Source organism: Cebidichthys violaceus, unplaced genomic scaffold (genome assembly GCF_023349555.1).
Source record: "Cebidichthys violaceus isolate CVI_PGR_0920_01 unplaced genomic scaffold, fCebVio1.0.p SCAF_80, whole genome shotgun sequence".
NCBI classification, from domain to species: domain Eukaryota; kingdom Metazoa; phylum Chordata; class Actinopteri; order Perciformes; family Stichaeidae; genus Cebidichthys; species Cebidichthys violaceus.
In genome coordinates this window covers 489,106-507,563 of record NW_027176965.1, presented here as the reverse complement: position 1 = coordinate 507,563, position 18,458 = coordinate 489,106, and positions in this window count along the sequence as shown.

The window sequence follows — 18,458 nt, the reverse complement described above, 5'->3', positions numbered from 1 at the left end:
CAGCCCGTCCCCCGGGAGCTCTAATTAAGGTAAAGGAAGCGGGGCTCATCTGCATGGCTGATGGAGCTCGTACCACTCTGCATGGTGCTTTATCTGTGGAGCTGGAGAAGCCAGAGACGATAGAGAGAGAGCGAGAGAGAGAGAGAGAGAGAGAGAGAGCGAGAGTGGAATAAAATACTATGTACAGTGAGCACACTGAGCCTGGTCCAACTGCCACCCACTTAATATTCATTCTGTTTCACTTCAGATAATGTATGTCTTCTGTTCGCAATGAATGGAGGATAAAATGGTTGGGTGGAGACGAGGGGATGGAACGAAAGGGATGGAAGACGAGATTAATGAGGTTGGACGGGCAGGATGAAGGGATGGTTGACTGATTGTATGACGGAGGATTGAGAAGTGTATTTTGCGGCTGCCTGGATAGTAAGGGCTCCGGCTGTCCGACGGTAAGAAGGGTCACGGTCTGGCTCCACGTGCTTCAGACTTTTTGTGAAGACTGGACTGAGTCTTTAAAAGACTGATCTGGCCTCACAGTCATTTAAGTGGCCTCGCGTCTGTCTTCGTTTACCGTTGTCATTCCCACCTCGTCAAATGCCGCCGCTTGGTCAGTGCTCCTTGGTCTTGGTATTGCTATTGGACGGTCAGAGCGACTGACGCAGTATAAAAAGAAGGACAGTCCACAGAGGGTGGGTTGGGGATGCAGGACAGGAGGTGGACGGGTTAAACAAGGACAACACAGGACTTTCACCCAGGAGACCGCTGTTTGTGTCGTTTAGAAACGATGACGCCCACCCCGGCGTTCGCTGCTTGATTGGTTCTTAGCAGTCACGCCGTGTCCTTCTCTGATTCGTCACACCCCTATCACCTGACCGTTTACCGGAAAATCAACTGATTACAGGCTGCTGACCTTGTTGTCTTTACTAGCAGCTGTTGTTCAGTTAAAGTCTGCGTGTCTGTGGAGGAAGCAGCTGTTATTGTGGCGATTAGCGAGCGGCGTGTCCAGCGGCGTTATCAGACCTGCGGAGCGGTCGTCTGAAGTCACGGTTAGCGGCTTTAGGGAGGGTGATGGACACAAAACGGAGGACTTTCCTGTCCCTATTGATGCTTATTTTCTTCTGCACAACTATTGTGAAGTCCGCAGATAAAATGTAAAGGAAGAAAAGCAGTAAATGTTCTCCAGTAGGACAGAGACTTCAGCCACCAGCAGAGCTACGAGTGAGAACAACAACAACGACACCGAGAGGGAACGAGTGTTGACCACATTTATGGATCATAATCTAGTAAACCTTTATGTGTAAGTGTTGATTTTAAAGTAAGTGTGATCTGTGAGAGAGAGAGAGAGAGAGAGAGAGAGAGAGAGAGAGAGAGAGAAAGAGAGAGATAAAGACCCACAGAGCTGTAACTAAGTCTGAAAAATAAAACTTCTAAAACTTTCCACGAAATGTGTCTGTTTCAGTATATAGAAGAAGATTTTAGAGAAGATCTTAAGTATCAAACACGACCTTTCATTATTAAAGACTACTTTATTACTCTGTCGTATTTTTTTTTAACTTGGCAACCAATCTACTTCCTGTTTACACCGGCACCCACCATCACGCCCAGTGTACGTGAAGAGTCACGTGATATTCGTTTTCAGGCGTTTTAGTCTGGACGGAGATGATTTGGAAAACGAAGCTGAAACGCCGTGTGGACAGAGATCGTTTACTGCAGCCTGACACTAACTCTGGTTACCTTGTAGTTTGGACACACGGAAACATAGACCTTGGAAAACGAGGCCGTTGACAGTCCGGACGTGTTTGCGGCTGCGAGGAGGGCGATCGACACAAAACGGAGGACTTTCCTCTTCATATTAATGCTTATTTTGTTCTGCACAACTATTGTGAAGTTCACAAAGAAACTGTAAATGAACAAAAGCATGAATGTTCTCCAGTAAGACAGGGACTTTAGCCACCCAGCAGAGCTATGAACAACAAAACCGGGGAAATGAATTTATTGACCCATAATTTAGTAAACTTTAAATTGTAAGTGTTCATTTTAAAGTACATTTAATGTGTGTGTGTGTGTGTGTGTGTGTGTGTGTGTGAGAGAGAAAGAGAGAGATAGAGCAAGACCTGCAGCGTTGTAACTAAGAAAAATAAAATGTGTCTGTTTGAGTATATAGAGGAAGATTATAAAAGACAATTATAGAGGAAGATCTTAAGTATCAAGCATGGCTTTTTATTATTAAAGGGTATAATTATAGCATAGTATAGTATAAGTATAATACTCTGTCTGTAACTAAGCCCAGTTTATGTGAATAGTCATGTGATAGTCGTTATCAGGTTTGCCAGTATGGATGGAAATCATTTCTAAAACGATGCTGAAATGCCCGTTTGGGTTTTAAACAGAAACGTATTAGTGTGGATGTAGCCTAAACCTAACTAAGTGGTTTTGTTTATTTTAAACTGACGCGTCCAAAGCAAACGCTAGAGGCGTACCCAGGGCGTCATAGTTTGAGGTTTAGTGCCACTGACCAAGCATCAGTATTTGACAAGTTGGGAGTGACAACATGTTGCTTTGCTGTGTTTATTCCTCCAAGGCAGCAACGCCCATCGGCCCCAGGGGCCATCCACCTCACGCCTCTTGCTCCACCCGTCCGTGCTCAGGCCCCAAGCCACTTCCTCCCCAGCAGAGTTTCTCCTGCCAATCACCTCATTCCCTATCACCTGAGCCTCAAAAGTGTTTGTTGTGAGATTGTATTCAAGTCCTGGTTTTCAGTCCAGTCTCTGCTGGGTCCTGGGCTTTGTTCTGTGTTTGGGACCACCTGCTCCACTCTTCGTGACAAGAGGCTGGTTGAACAAAGAGCTGGACAGAATGATGAGGATCTATAAGCATGTGTCTATAAGCATTTTGATGAAGATGTGTGTGAGTGCATTTGGAGTTGTATGATGGCCAGTGGTTAGATATCATGATCTAAAGACTATATGTTTGAAAAGCTATATTTTAGCTGATGCCAGAACAAATGTTTTTACATCAGTTCCACCCCTGCTTTTATTGAATATTTTCTGATTTAGGTGAAATAAGGCTTTTACAACTTCTATTGTCAGCAAACCTCCAAAAGGCTTTTTTTTTTTTGTGTGCGTGTCTGTTTCCATGACACCCACTACGATACCCATAAGCACAGCCACCTACCGACCAATCACACCACAGGAACAGCTCTTAGGGTGAAAAAAAAATATACCCATTACACAAAAGCTTGCACCGAATTGAACTGCTGTTGAACACACTGCTATATGCTGCTATATGTCAGCACACAAATCCTTAGATGATACTCAATGGTTCTCACTGCAGGCAAAAGAGGTGACCCGCAAACATGTGACCAGAGAGATTCAAGTATGGTGAATACAGAAAGCTGACTAACAGAAGTGGATTCATCTGAAGCTGATTGAGAATATCAAGTCAAGGCAATTGAAGCCAATGCATCGTCCCGTTTCAGTTGCAAAACACTACCGAACGACCTCCGCTGTCTGTCTCTTCTCTTCATAATCGGACATATCCAACATCGCGTTGTTTCAAGCAATCAGTGATTCCACACAATGCTGCGCACACTTTGTTTTACAGGTCACTCATCTGGAGTGCGACGACACACGAGAACGGGCAGTTGCATATTAATACGGCATTACCGGTCTCGGAGAAAAATTCAGATTTGCGCGATTGAGAGGGGCCGGCTAGTTAACGGGCGCTTTGAAGGCCCCGTGTGTGACGGAACACTAATGTAACATCAGCCGCGGGGCCCGGTGATGATCCTTATAATGAGGTCCTGAGGAGCTCTTTTAAAATGAAGCCCTCGCTGTGTAACTGGTGCCCCGGGAATCCTGGCATGTGCTGAAGGAAGGCGGGCCGATCGGAGCGCAAACAGGAGCTCCGAGGGTGGAGTGAGGAGCGGAAAGAGAGGAACTGTGGAGGTGAGAGGATGACGGGAGGCAGTCTGAGGGACATTGGGGGAGGGACCCGAAAGCGGGTGTCACGGTGCCGGAGTCCGGGCTTCCTCCTGGTGCACCTAGTGGGGCTTATTAAAAGACACAAGCACCCTCTCCCGAGGCTACGCCCACTCCCTACATAGGTTTGCTAATGCGTCACCCAGGGGTGGGAGCGGTTCAAAGACGGGCGTGGGTGTCTGGGGGCATCGTTTGTGGAGCGCCACGATAAGCCGCGAGACACCATCAAGAGCATTATCACCACACACTTCTCCCTTGCATCATCTGAACCCAATCTCATCAAATTATTGTTACACCGTTCATCGTTTGGTCACACGCTACAACGTTTCTACACCGAGGGGGCGAGTATCCATACTGTGCAAAGGAAGCCTATATTTGTCTTAGTAAAGATGGTAAAAAAAAAAAAAAAAAAGTGTGTGTGTGTGTGTGTGTGTGTGCGTAGTGAAATGCTGCGAGTGAGCAATGTGATGCTCCCTTCTTGTTGTCTCTGGCTGAACTTTAGACTGTGGACAGAAAGAACAGACACGCCAGACAAGGAAGTAGGAAGCAGAGAAGCTAACCACGACCTGTTACTGCTTAGGCTAGGAGGGAGGAAGGGAGGGAGGGAGGGAGGGAGTGGGAACGGGGGGGGTGTCACTAAAGAAATGGAGGACATTCTCTTGAGGTGCAGGTATAATCAATACATAGCCACTAAAACACATGCTTTCTTTTCCATTTTGAAGAAGAGGAATGTGATTTATTGCTCACGTTCAAATATTTTGCACACAGGCTTTGAATAGAATAACCAAAGATTAGGAAAATTGACAGGACGTGAACAAGAAAAAATGTAAATAAAAAGTGAATTGTCTGCTAGAAAGCCTAAAGAAGAATCGACGAGAAACCTTGAAAGTCGGATGGACAAGAATGCATTCACACTGCCCTGGTTTCTGTGCTCACCTCTGGAGCTTCTCTTTATTCTCCGTTCCCTCTGTGAATGGCCACACGATAACCAGGCAGCACACAGGAGAAAGAGAAGCGCTTGCTCTCAGCTTCACAAGTCTACGGGTTTGTTTTTTTTTTTTTTGCCCTCAAGAATGAGATCCGAGAAGCACAATGGATTGTTCCCGGCCCGTTCTCCTTGTCTGCCCGCCTCTCACGAGGAATATCTTTTGTCGATTTGTGACAAAACTTCGGGAGAATGATGCGCGTCATGACACGGGTCTGCCGGAGGAGGGGACACGCAACATGACGCAACATGGTTTATGCAAGGCTCTATTCTGGCATTTTGTACAATTGCACTGACATTTGTGTTCTTGGCTTGTTTTTGTTTTTTTTAACAGAATTTTGGAATCTCAGTGTTTTTAAATTCGGACAAAAAATAAGCCAATGCCGCATCTCGCAGCCGCATACAATCCCATTCGCAATTCACATATGATTCACAACAAGGTGTCAAGTTTGCTGCTGCTTTGCTCAAGCAGAAAATAATAACTTCTAATATTTTCTTTTGAATTTGTTTTTAACAGTCAGAAATGTTCAGCAACCTTTATAATTAACGTGTCAGAAAGCTTTCTTCTGGTAACTGTGCGATTGTTAAGGGGATTATGCCTAAAATATACAAGTCAAGGGTCAAGTGAATTCTGAGATTTGTTTCGAAAGACGTTATACATGTTAGAAAATAATTATGAAAAGACTGTTTTTGTGTGTTTAGGATAGTTCGAGCTGAAATCACTGGAGCCATGCTTAGCATAGCTCTTGCCCTTAACACCACATCACAACTAGAGCGCAGAGAATCAGCGGTTCTGCGGTTTAATTGCGAGTTACACCACTTACTTACCCCCCCCCCCCCCCCCCCCCCCGTCCGTCCGTCCGTCACTGTCATTGGCCCTCTCTGTGCGCCATTCGCGGCGCAGCATTGGAGCTCGTTCCAGTTGAGCGCGTGCTTTCGTCATCGGCTCTCCCGCGGTCCGCTCTATACTGCTCACCTCCCCCGTAAGGCGACTCGTTTCACTACCGGGATTTGATCAACTGCGTCCGATAACATTTGGATGATTGCATTATTTTGTCCCTCGTTCAAGTTAGCATAAGGCTAAACCGGAAGTTAGCCGACTCGGTCGGCGGAAGCCTCTGATGCAAACCCCCCAGCCCATTAATTAAACATGTCATATAGTTTGCGTGACCGTATATCACGTGTAATCAACCCTCACCCGCCATGAGTGTGGTTTCAGAGCCTTCTGAATATATACTGCTTATTTTTAAATGATTTTGAAACCTAATTGTTTATGCATTACATTACATTACAGTCATTTAGCAGACGCTTTTATCCAAAGCGACTTACAAGAAGTGTATTCAACAAAGGTATTCAAGAGAACTACTAGTCACCAGAAGTCATAAGTGCATCTCCTTTGTTAAACAAGCATCTAAGAGCATGAAGCAGAGCAAAAGCAACAAACTAATAAGAATACAATAAGTGCTGAGTGGAAGGCTCAGGGTTTTCAGCCTGATGAAAGATGGGCAGCGACTCCGCTGTCCTGACGTCAGTGGGGAGTTCATTCCACCACAGTGGAACCAGGACAGAGAACAGCCGTGACCGGGTCGATCGGCAGCAGGGACCTCTGAGCGACGCAGGGACCTCTGAGCGACGGGGCGACCGATCGCCCCGAAGGCAGCGGAGCGAGGTGGTCGGGTGGGGGTGTGGGGTCGTGGGGCTCGATCGTGGCCTGGAGACAGGACGGAGCTGCTCCTTTCACCGCCCTGCAGGCTAGCACCGGAGTCTTCAACTGGTACGCTTACAGGTTTGGCTGGGTGGTTAATACAACGTATTTATTTTTGCTTTATCTGAACTGTATAAACAGTGTACACAGCATACTTTCTATCACTGAGAATGATGTCCTTTTATAGACTAATAAAGTTGCACAATCCAAACATGTCTGGGTTTTACTCAATTGAAGGTTAGGATCGCCTTCTTCGTGTTTCATGTTGTGTTTTCTCCCGTGCTGCAGCTGATTCAGAGGGACCACGTCTCCTATACCACACAACGCTCCGGTGACTTTGAAGTAATTCGTTGTGATCTTTACCATTTCTTTTTCAACCGATTGTGCAGTTGACACAGCGACTGAGGGATTTGGATGTGGAAGTGGATGCAGTGCGTACAGTATGGCTCTCCTGTGTGTGGCTCTTCTTAGGTTTCTTAGGTGCATCCACTTTCCCAGATGCATTGGCCTCTCCTGGGTCATGCAGTATTCTGATACATGGATGGTATAAAAATGAACATTGGTGAAGTAAATTATTGATTCATACGTGCATTTATACATCTATTTATTCATGTGCGTCTGCCATCAACTGGATTCCAGGAATGCGACGCCGTCTAATCTGTGACGTCGGCCGCTTCCTTAAACTGACAGAAATGACAAACGGGAAGAGCTGAAAAGATCTTGTGCGTAACAATAAAACACACTGATAAAAGTGTGACTTAGCCATGATTTCCTACTTTGTACCATTGTAGAATAGTCTTCACATAGAAGTGAAGCCAGGGCTGCAAGCAGGAGCCAAGTTTACAGAAGTGACAAATGAAAAAGGGATGGAAGACGGAAGGAGAACCAGCCATGAGTAAAAACGGAGCGATCTTGAGAAATCCAGAAGAAATGTATGGAGAGAAATGGAGCGTTAGGACATCTGCTCGCTCAAGGGGCCTCCCCTGGTCTAGTGGCTATGCATGCATGCGTGTGTGTGTGTGTGTGTGTGTGTGTGTTTGTCCAGGCGTCGGTACACCTGCACAGACTGAGTGGGTTGGCTCAGTGGGCTGGCGTGGAGCTCCGTGGATCCCCCTCCAGGCCAGTTCTCTGTCAGGCCCTGCCAAGGTCAGCCTCCTGCCAAAGGGGGGGGGGGGGGAGCGGGGGCGGGGGAGGGCGATGCTTCAGCATGACCACCGGGGCCTCAGCAGCACGCTGTGTCTAATAGCAACCGCGCAGCTCTTGCACGCACACACAAACACACACACACACACACGCGTGTTAAAAACTCCCAGAATGAACTTTAACACCGATACAGAAACAGGCAATAAGTTGCAAACTAGCAAGCGCTGATGGACATAGCATGCACGAGGCAAGCCTTTACTCTGCAAATAAGATAAGACAAACCCCCCCGAAAAAAACAGAGACAGAAATTCTTTGGATTAGCTGACAAAGTAACTACAGCTCCTGGGCTTAAGAGGATGAAAGGGTAGCTAGGGAAGCAACAAGGAGACCTGTGTGTTTTTAAAAAGTGCTAGCTACGTATTACGTCCGATCCGTATCCATTACGTGGATCAGCTTACTGGGGCGGCTAGACCCAGGGTGGAGCCTGCCTCGCCGAAATACCCCAGTCGCTTACGTACGCGCGCAAGAAGCGTCGTAAGGAATACCGTGAAAAAAAGGTTGCAAATTAAACATATCAGCGCGGGAAGAAAAAAAAGTGCAACACCTTGACACGTGTACGGCAACGGTGGCGGCAAACTTGAAGCAAAACCTGAGAAATGCCTTCTGCTTTACTCTGTGTCGCTGAGCGGTGGATGAGAGATCAGCCTGCTCACATGGCAGTGGAGACACCTGAATAGTACGGCAGCGCTGGAGCAATTATCCACTACCACTCCTCCACTCCACCCACTGCTGTCACGCCTGTCATCAACACTGGTGTGTGTGGAGCAGAGGCTGATCAGCCACCAGAGCCCACAGTGTTGCTCTTTTGTTGCTCTTTTCCAAGCCGGCAGCCCTTTGGTATCCTCGCGACGAGACCTCTTGTTGCCCCCCCCCCCACACACACACACACCCACCCTTTGGCAGCTCGACCCCTCCCAGCCTCTCCCCTCACCTCCTTCCTCCACCTCCCTCCACCTCCCTCCCAGGCGCTGGGTAGAGAGGGAACAGCCAGTGCTCTCCAAACACAAGGACAGAAGCTGCCAGCAGGTAGCCATGGCAACAGCTTCTCTCTCACCCGCCACTTCCCCGCTCGGTAAAAAAAAAAAAAAGAAAAAAGAAGGGAGTGTGGAAAATCGCAGGGCCCCTCTCTCCTCTCCGCGCTCTCACACAGTCCAAATTAGACGGGTCACAGTGTTTTTCTGGCACCCGTTTAAATAATCACAGAGATGGATGTGCGCGGAGGGAGAGGGAGGAAGAAAGAGAGGTGAGGCGGGGGCACGCCAAGGAAGCAGAATGGGGGTGTTAATCAAAAAAAAAGACTCATATTGCTGCACAACAAATGATTTCTTCCTCCAGACATAAGACGGTGGTGGGTGGAGACAAGGATGCTCGAGATGTACGCGAGCCTCTGTGTACAGAACTTCTCTCGCTGTGAGGCAAGAGCGCGGAGGGAAGGCTCGGGGTCGGAGTCGTTTCAATTGGCGCGTCTCTCGGCGAGAGGAGGTGAACGTCCGGGAGACAAATCAATTCCTTGTTTCCGAGCTGAAGGTTCATCTCTGTAGCTCGTAGCCGAGTGTCGGAAACATCGCACAAAGCACACGAACAGTAGCGCTCACCCAGACCTTTACGACTCGTGTTTGCTCAAGACCTCGCCGCCAGCAGATATACTGTGCAGAACACTTCTTATGGCGCACATGTTTCTTAGACTTCTGCAGCAAGCTGATGTAAAGCTCCCGGTGTCCTCCTGGTAGTTTATGTATCTATGCAGAGGTGCTGATATTGAGAACAAGAAATGGTGAGATGGAAAACCCAGAACTGTTTTCTTTTGGTGAGCTGCTGCCACGAGGCCTGCGCTGGTTTAATAAGCATGCTGGCTTTTGAAAATAATTCAACCCCGCTTACTTTCTACTTGATTTACCCCGAGCAAGCCTTCCCTCATCAGGCCGGGGTTTTGATAGTAAGCCAAAGTAAATCAGTTCCCCTTTTCAGCAGTATGCTGAGCCTGCACCGGCAGCAGAAAGAAAACTTTAAAATACAGCCACGGGATTACATCACGGCCGAACAATGTCTATTTTTAACCCCGGCTGAAGTTTTTCTTACTTCCAGGAATTTCCAAAACAGGAGAGATGTGAACGATTGAGCCCAGGGCTGCGGAAAAAAAAGTGAAATTAAACTGCGGTCATAAAAGCAGGGTCAAGACACGGGATTAAACGTCGTCCAGGGGTGTTGAATTGTAATCTACGGGGGGTTGGGAGTCTGTGTAAAAATAACGAGTTCCAGGTTTCTGTCCCAGAAGCTCTCTTCATAATCAGACTTATACATATATATCATTGCATTGGTAATAAACTGGCTTGAAATGTGGTCTATTTCCCTTTGTAATGTGTAAAAGTGCAACCGTTCAGTGAGCGCTCCCTCTCACATTGTGTGCTCAGCTCATCCAAGTTGAATGTCTGTGGTGACACAGTGTCTCACTATTGGGAGTCTCCGAATGTGTGAGGTCCATGACACGATGTTCAGGTGCTGCCCCGCATCTCTTAGAGGCACTAAATCATGTCGGCTGTGTGTGTGTGTGTGTGTGTGTGTGTGTGTGCTCTCACAAGCTTGCTTGACTTCCCCACATTGATACCAGATGGCCCTTCCCATCACGGCCAATGGAGGAATTCAGCTGGCAGGACCCCTTCTTGTTCATGGTCAGTGTGTCCGTGTGTGTGTGTGTGTGTGTGTGTGTGTGTGTGTGTGTGTCCTTCCCCGTGCTCCTCCTCTCCCACCACACACTGACCTATTTGTATTCTGGGCAGAGCAGATGAGGCTCCAGGCCCGCTGCCCTTGCTCCCCTCAAGCCCGTCCCCCTCGGGAGGGCATCTGTGGGTCTGCGCCGGGCAGATAGGGCCGACCCATCGTGGCACCGCTTTAAAGACCACCTCACTGGTCCGCGGAGAGAGGGAGAGAAAACGTGCCTGGATTTGGACGTGCGGGCGTCTGTGTTGGCCCCGCTCGGATGTCCCTCCTTACATGTCTTTGTCTCGAGTCTCGTTGTTTACTGTCCTGACCGGTGTTCTGCAGACAAAAGGAACCACCTGACCCACCAGGCGTGGATCCGGTCAACGATTGCTTGACACGTCCACTGCAACTTCTGCAATAAAGGAATGTCTCTAAAATGAGCTGATCGTTGAAAGCCAGTGGGAGTTGTCGAGACTCTCCACCTCACACCGATTAGTCACTCAGAACTTGTAGGGGCGCGTCTCCATCCTCTCTGAGGCGATGCGTGGTCAGCCCACATGAAGCGGGAGCCTATATCAATTCAAACTTAGAACGGGCTCATTTGAAAAGCACCCAAGCATCTCTGATAGACCCCTATTTCTAACCCCCACCGCATCCATTCACCCCACAAACACTATTAGCGCACGCACACACACACACACACACACACACACACACACACACACACACACACACACACACACACACAATCGTGCACGCAGGCAGAGGGTGCCGAGCCATAAAGGAATGCAGAGCGGTATAATCACAGCATCATCAGCTCTGTCCTCTGAGAGAGCGGGGCCAATAATGCCCCTCTAATTGAATAACTTATCCACAGCTATTTCCCAGGGGGCCAAGCTGCAAGGCACAGTCGCAGAGAGAGAGAGAGAGAGAGAGAGAGAGAGAGAGAGAGAGAGAGAGAGAGAGAGAGAGAGAGAGGGTGAGAGAGGGGGGAGGGAGGGGGGAGGCAGATGGCGGCGAACGGAGCAGATCAGCATCCTTCAGAGCACCACAATGGAAGGTGGAGTTAGACAAACACGCATTAACACAACTTTTTGTTTGTCCATTTCATAACATATTCCCGACATTTGAAAAATGCACCGACACAAATACAGGCGCTTGAAGTCAGAACTGACGTATCTGATGAATAGGCAAACTTCTCCTTCTATTAAAAACACACAGCTCAGTTTTTGTTCCCCTCTTTTTTTTTTTCAGCCTCCCTGTGTCGGCGTGCCGACGAGAGCTCCTCTCTTATGTGAGGCTGAAAAGCTTGCTCCATCCCCGGGCCTGAGGGCGAAGATAATTCCCCTTAAGACCCCCCCCACACACACACACACACACACACACACAAATTCTGGCTCCTTGTTCAGCCACCCATGGGCTCACTACGGGGGGCAACTATACATTCTGTTTTCCTCTTTCTCCCATCAGACAGGCGCACCGCCCTGGGAGAGAACACACATGAACACGCTGCGCATGATGCTTTCCGAGTGAGCGTCGCTGCGTTTCGGCCCTTCTTCTGACGCGCCGCATCTCCAGACCGACGGTCCTACGGCACACCGCAGCCTTACAGTACGTACAGTCGAGCCCAGCTCAGTGTTGTTTGCGTGGCCAACTAGCTGAACTCCTCTCCCGGTGAGCTGCACCTCATCAGCACGCATGATATCCACCCGGGTCGATACCTTGATGCCCACAAGCGTAGTTGAAGTCAAAGGAATTTTTATTAGGAAACAATAATGGGAGGGGGGGGAGGGGGTGGTGGAGAGAAAGAGAGAGAAGGCGAGGTGTAGGGAGAGGTAGTACATTGATTTACCCTTCATAGTTCGTTGCACTACATTTACCCAGCAGAGTGCTCAAATTAGTGCCCTCCAGCTCTCTCCCAATTAGTTTCCACAGAGACGAGGTGTAAAGCCAGTCACTGGCCTCATTACCTCTCCTCTCTCCTCCTCTAGCTCCCCCCCCCCTCTCTCTCTCCCTCTCTCGCCCAGTAAACCACCCTCCAACTCTTCTTTCCTCTCTGTTTTTTAGTTTTTTCCTCTCTCTCTCTCTCTCTCCCCACTTCAGCCTCTCTCATCTCCTCCACTCTTTTTTTTCCCATTTCAGTCCTCCCCGGCCTTTTATTTGTGCTCTCTCTCTCTCTCTCTCTCTCTGTCTGTCTCTCCGGTTCAACATTTGTGTGTGTTTTTTTTTGTTCCTGTCGCGTTTAAAGTGCGGAGCAGACTGAGCAGAGTCGCATTCATCTCCAGGCACATGAAGTGGGCTGCCAGAGACTACCTGATGAAGAATAGATGATGTTTTTCTTTTGTCGCTGGGACTCTGACTGTCTGTGGGGCTCTGTAGTTCGCCGTATTCGGAGTGAAATTTTTGGGCTAATACGGCAGAGAAACCCTTTCAGTGTTTCCTTTTAATCACGCTCAGGCCTTTACTGGAGGTTGCGCTTCATCATACAATAACTATTTGTGATATGCGGTCAACACTGAAGCATGTAAATGGATCCATGGAGTTCATAGATCTGTAGTTTGTTTTGACAGCCTCTTTATGCCTATGGTTTTTAAGAGGGGTTTATTGTGTGTTATCTAACTACAGAATAGCTGTTATATCCTGACGCGTGTCTTTGAATATCTATAGTTGACGTTCTTCTTGTTGTCTGTTTCCAGGCGTATAAATGCAGACGACTGTCCTGGGGACTCGGACTTCCTCGAGTGTCTGCCAATCATGTTCTACTAATTTGACACATTTATTTGGTAAACACCACTAAAAAACACTATCGAGTGACGTTATTGCAGGGTTTTTTTTCACACTCCGCATGTCATCACCGCCAGGTGTCCAATCACACAACAGAGTTTTATTTTTTGCATCTATAAAATGAGTTGAATTGTGGGATTGTTAGCAGAATGTTTTGGGGTTTTTTTTTGCTTAAAGGCAACAAGACACACATAAGATACAGAGAGTGTGAACTTGGGAGCGAATAGGAGGCCGCAGCTCACTTTTGCCCTGGAGCCCCCTTGCAGGTTAATCCACCCCTGGTCTTTTCCACCATAAGGGCTATTGTTGGTCACCTACCTCACTATTCATATATGTTTTGTTTTTTTTAGCTTCGAAAGTTTGCCTCAACCAAAGGACTTAGTAATATTTTAGATATTTTCATTGTCTGCTGTTGAAATTGTATCATTTAGCCACACAAGCAGTCGGGTTGGACTGTCTATCCACCGCATATCTCAAATACTTTGTACAGGAACGGTCCCAAGACGATGAATCCTGACCGTAGAAGAAGCGGACATGTGTAAGTTTTGGCCGTCGCCATCTCGCTTCATTAGAATCACAGGTGACACGATTCAACCGAATGCTGAATAAGACATTTTTACTGCCAGACCAGACAACGCCGTGGTAGAGACCTGTCAATCACAAGGTAGCCCCGCCCCTAAAGCATCCCCTGCTTTATGGTCTGTTTGACTCTAAATGGAGCATAATGTACTAAATGAACATCATGCTGTATTGAAGAAGACTGTAAACTAGAGATTGAGACCATAAACTCATGTTTACAATGTTTACTGAGGGAATAAATCAAGAGAGAAGTAGAGTCATTTTAGACTAGACTTTTATACAACCAGAGGAGTGGCCCCCTGGTGGACACTAGAGAGAATGCAGCTTTAGCTTCACTTTTGTGAAGTTGCGTCCTTTTCCTGATGACTTTAGTGATGTTCTGACTTTTTTTGCCCGGCACTATCACAAGTCTCACATTTGTGGTTTTAAGGGAAATGTCTCAACTGACATGAAACTGGGTAGAATATAGACTTTGTACTTTGTGTTTAGTGCTAATTAACAAATGCTAACACTTTTCTGTGAACACGATTCCAGCTAAACATCAGCGTGTTAGCATCGCCGCTGCGAGCCTGCTATCGTGCTGCCGTTAGCGTGTAGCTCAAAACGCCGCTGTGCCTAAACACAGCCTCACAGAGCTGCTAGCGTGGCCGGAAACTCTTATGAAAACGGAGAGTAGCAAAAGAAAATGTGGGTTTCTTTTGAAAAACAGCACATTTTCTTCCAAGCGCTCCCGGTAATATATCCTCGGCCTTGGAGGCAAATCCTGCTTGCGGAGAAGCAAACACCTTTCCCCAACGATCGCACTCCCCCAGCAATTTCTCCTCTTCCCCTCCCCTCATGTGTAAACCCAGAGAGAATCTGGGTGAGGTGTCAGGCCAGTGTACTGACTGCAACACACACACAAAAAACAAAACACACACCCTGTCCACCCCAGACCCAGATGTTCCTTATTGATCCCCCTGTGGATTTGGCTGAATGTAACCTCTCTCTCTCTCTCTCTCTCTCTCTCTCTCTCTCCCCATATGCTTTACTCTGTGCTTATATGCATGGTCATGTTTCCCCCTTTGGAGTTTATAATGCAACAACCAGCAGTCCGGGACGAGTGACCCCCATGAATCTCCACCTCTCTCCTTCTCTCCCTCTCTCCTTCTCTCCTTCTCTCCCTCATGTCCACACAGCGCCGTCCTCGACAGCCCCTCTCGGTTAATAATGTAGCATGCCTCGCTGTCTGATGTTGCATTGGGTTGCTGTGGCACCGCAGAGAGGCTGTCTACCTTTCTGGGAGACGCTGCAACTGGTTGCCAAGGAATTGGTTTCAAGGAGGAGGCGAGGGAGGAGGGGGAGTGTAAAGTAGAGGTCTGGCAGAGACAGAGCAAGAGAAAAAAAACAGCAAAGACAAAGAGAGTGAGACGAAACAGACGGGGAGTGAGAAGGGGAGAAGGAGAGTAGAGCGTGTGAGTTGACGGAGCCAGCCCAGTCTTAGCTCATACTAAACTGTTGCACATCAAGCTCAAATCTCGTACATAATGATTAAAAAAAACAAAAAAACAGACAGAGCAGGAGGGATACTTCGTAAAGCGCGAGAAATACAAGACAGAAATGCTGGTGGTGTTTGTCAAATGTCCTTTGGTGTGCTGTGGGTGGTACTGTGGAGTCGATAGGCTCACTGTGTGGATTACACAGACGGCAGAGAAAAGGAAAAACAGGGCACAGCTAAACCAGGAAGAATGAAAATGTCCCTCGAATTCCCCAAAAAGACATGGTTCAGGTTTATATCTCAGCTTCCTTTGAGAATTCTCATGTTGTCCCGTAAGAAAAGACGCACCATAAAGTATCGAAACGCGTAGATGGCAGACTGCATTGTGGGTGGAACATGTCATTCACTGGCTCCGCGGCGTGTATTTATGGCATTACAAGCACAGACATGGTTCCTGAAGGAATTGATGGATTGAGCCGCTTGTCAATGTTTCACTTAAAGGTCTTTCCCTACAAACACCAGGTTGATGGCTGCGCACACACACACACACACACACACACACACACACACACACACACACACACACACACACACACGTATATATATATCCGCATGCACAGATCCACCATAACTGCTTGATATGTATGTAAGAAGCTGACTCTACGCCTTCGAGCCTGAGCACAATTTTTTTTTTTTTGCGGTGGTTAATCTGATTCTGTAGCAAGGGTAACGCAAGCAGGGTTGTGTCAGAGATGTCTCTTTTTTAACCAGTGAGCTGCTCCTACATCAATGAGATTGTCTTTATCTGCCTGCTTGCAGCTTGGGCTCCGATTCCTGCCCTGTGTATACGGGCGCTGGGTCGTGGGAGGCATGTGGGCGAAGGTGCGTGGCATCCGGCCTAATGCACAGCCTGGAGAGAAACACTAACACTTCACATTCACTGTGACTTCGACACTGCCACAGTTGAGGCTCTCACATTTGGATAGAGATTTTTTTTTTTTTTTTTTTTTTTTTTCAGTGAATGAGTCACAGGTTTGAAAGATATTCCACGGGACATGGTCTTCTAATTTAGTTGTGGTGTGAAATGAAAAGAGTCGAATGAAAAACCGATTGCGGGGCATCCATGTGGCGCTGTCAAGCCGCACAATGGGGATGGTGCGCCGGGGTGTCATCCATCTTAAAAAAAAAAAAAAGAGAAAAGAAAAAAGAAGGGCTGTTTAGGAAAGTCTTGCTACAAAGAAAAACTGCTCCTCCTCAGACCCCAGGACCGCCTTGCGCTTGACTCAGGATATTCCCCGCTGTACCACATTCCACTCTTGTGCCGTTATTCTGGACTGGGTCCTTGCCTCTTCCTGCCAAGAACGCTCTCATAAACACACGTCCAACCCTCGAAGTCCTCGCTCTGCAGGGGGCATTCCAGAAGTGTTAGTTCTCTTAGCCTTTTTGCACATTCAGAGACACAGACTTACGCACGTACTGTACAGTCAGACACACTGTACTGTGCCCTAAAAAAAACAAACTCACTTGTGTTTTTAAGACTGTAACAGGAATCATGCTCTTTAGTGTTAATCAGTAGTAGTGTGTGTTTCTTGCTTTCGCTCAAATGTGTCATGTTGTGAGACGGGGATCTGCTATCAAAGCGTCCGTGATCTTTTATAGCCCACGAACCGTTGACCTTTCAGGTGTTCTTTAACATGACGTTTGCCAGCAGCTGTTGCTTCACCTCTCACTTGACTTCGTAAATGAAGCACGTTTCCTCGACTCGGTTCAGAACTTTTATTGAGAGGCTTTCGACTTCTTCTTCTTCTTTTTTTTTTTTTTCCATCACAAAGGGGAGACACTTTGTCGAGACCTGTGTTCGCCTCACGTTGCTGCCTCATGTTTCCGTCAACTCCCATTACGTAATGGGAGGTGCCCCCAGCAACTTGTTGTGGCCCTATTAGCGGAGCACATTTGAGACTCTTATCAGTCTAGGCGGCGTAACGATTTCACTCCTTAATTTGCTGTTTACATTCATTTACTGAATACTCTAATCCGATGCCCGCAGCAATTTGATATTTAGTAATCAGTGACATTTTTTAATGAGCCGTTTGTTTACGTAGGGTACAGTAAAGCTGGCTTTTAAATGCCTGGTACTCAAACATTTTAACTCATACCTCATCGTTGCATTTTCTACTTAAAATCTGGAGTGCACATACGGTGGTCAGTGTGTTCAGACAAACTCTTGAGGTGTTCCCGAGCGAACCCATCACATCAATTATTCAGCTCGATCACCCGGCCTCCTCGCTCGTCTCCGTCTCAGTCTTCCTGCTCGCTGCAGAGGGACCTGCTCCGCCGTACAGGCAGGGCGCAGACAGGGAGGATGAGGGCAGCCCTGTAGATAGCCTGACTGGAGCCGGAAGAGGGCTGGAACAGGAGTGTTCATTAAAGTCGCCCCAAGAGCACAGGCATAGGAGAAGGATAACAAGACCCTAGGGTGGCTGGTGTGGGCCCTCACTCCTCAAAAACCATAAATGTATTCCTCTTCATCCAGACAAATCCACAGCCTACTGTGTCAGCAAAACACACACACACACACACACACACACACACACACACACACACCTTTGTTGAAACATAGACTCCTCACTTTTTGTTTTTACCTTATACTTTGGTCATAACTTAAAGTATAGGATAAAAAAAATATAATTTTTATACAGCCTGGTTCTTATTCTTTTTTTAATTTGGCTACCAAATACAGTAACATTTTACTCTGCCAAACTTTCGCAGGGCAACCAAATACGGTAAGCAATCAGACACGCCGTATTATTCACAACCCTTATCACAAACCTTCATTTTTGGTGACCTCCAGTTGTTTATCTCCTCACCTCAGTGCAGTGATGGAGATGTACTCCAGGTTATAGTTACAGTCGGTACACTGTGACACCAATGTTAGGCGATCTTTGATTTCAGGTCCTGAACCTGAATGTTCAACTATTCGAATATTCGTTCTTCGGATAGGTATTCGGGTTTTCATAGCCAGGTCCGTTTCCGATGCGTTTAAGAACC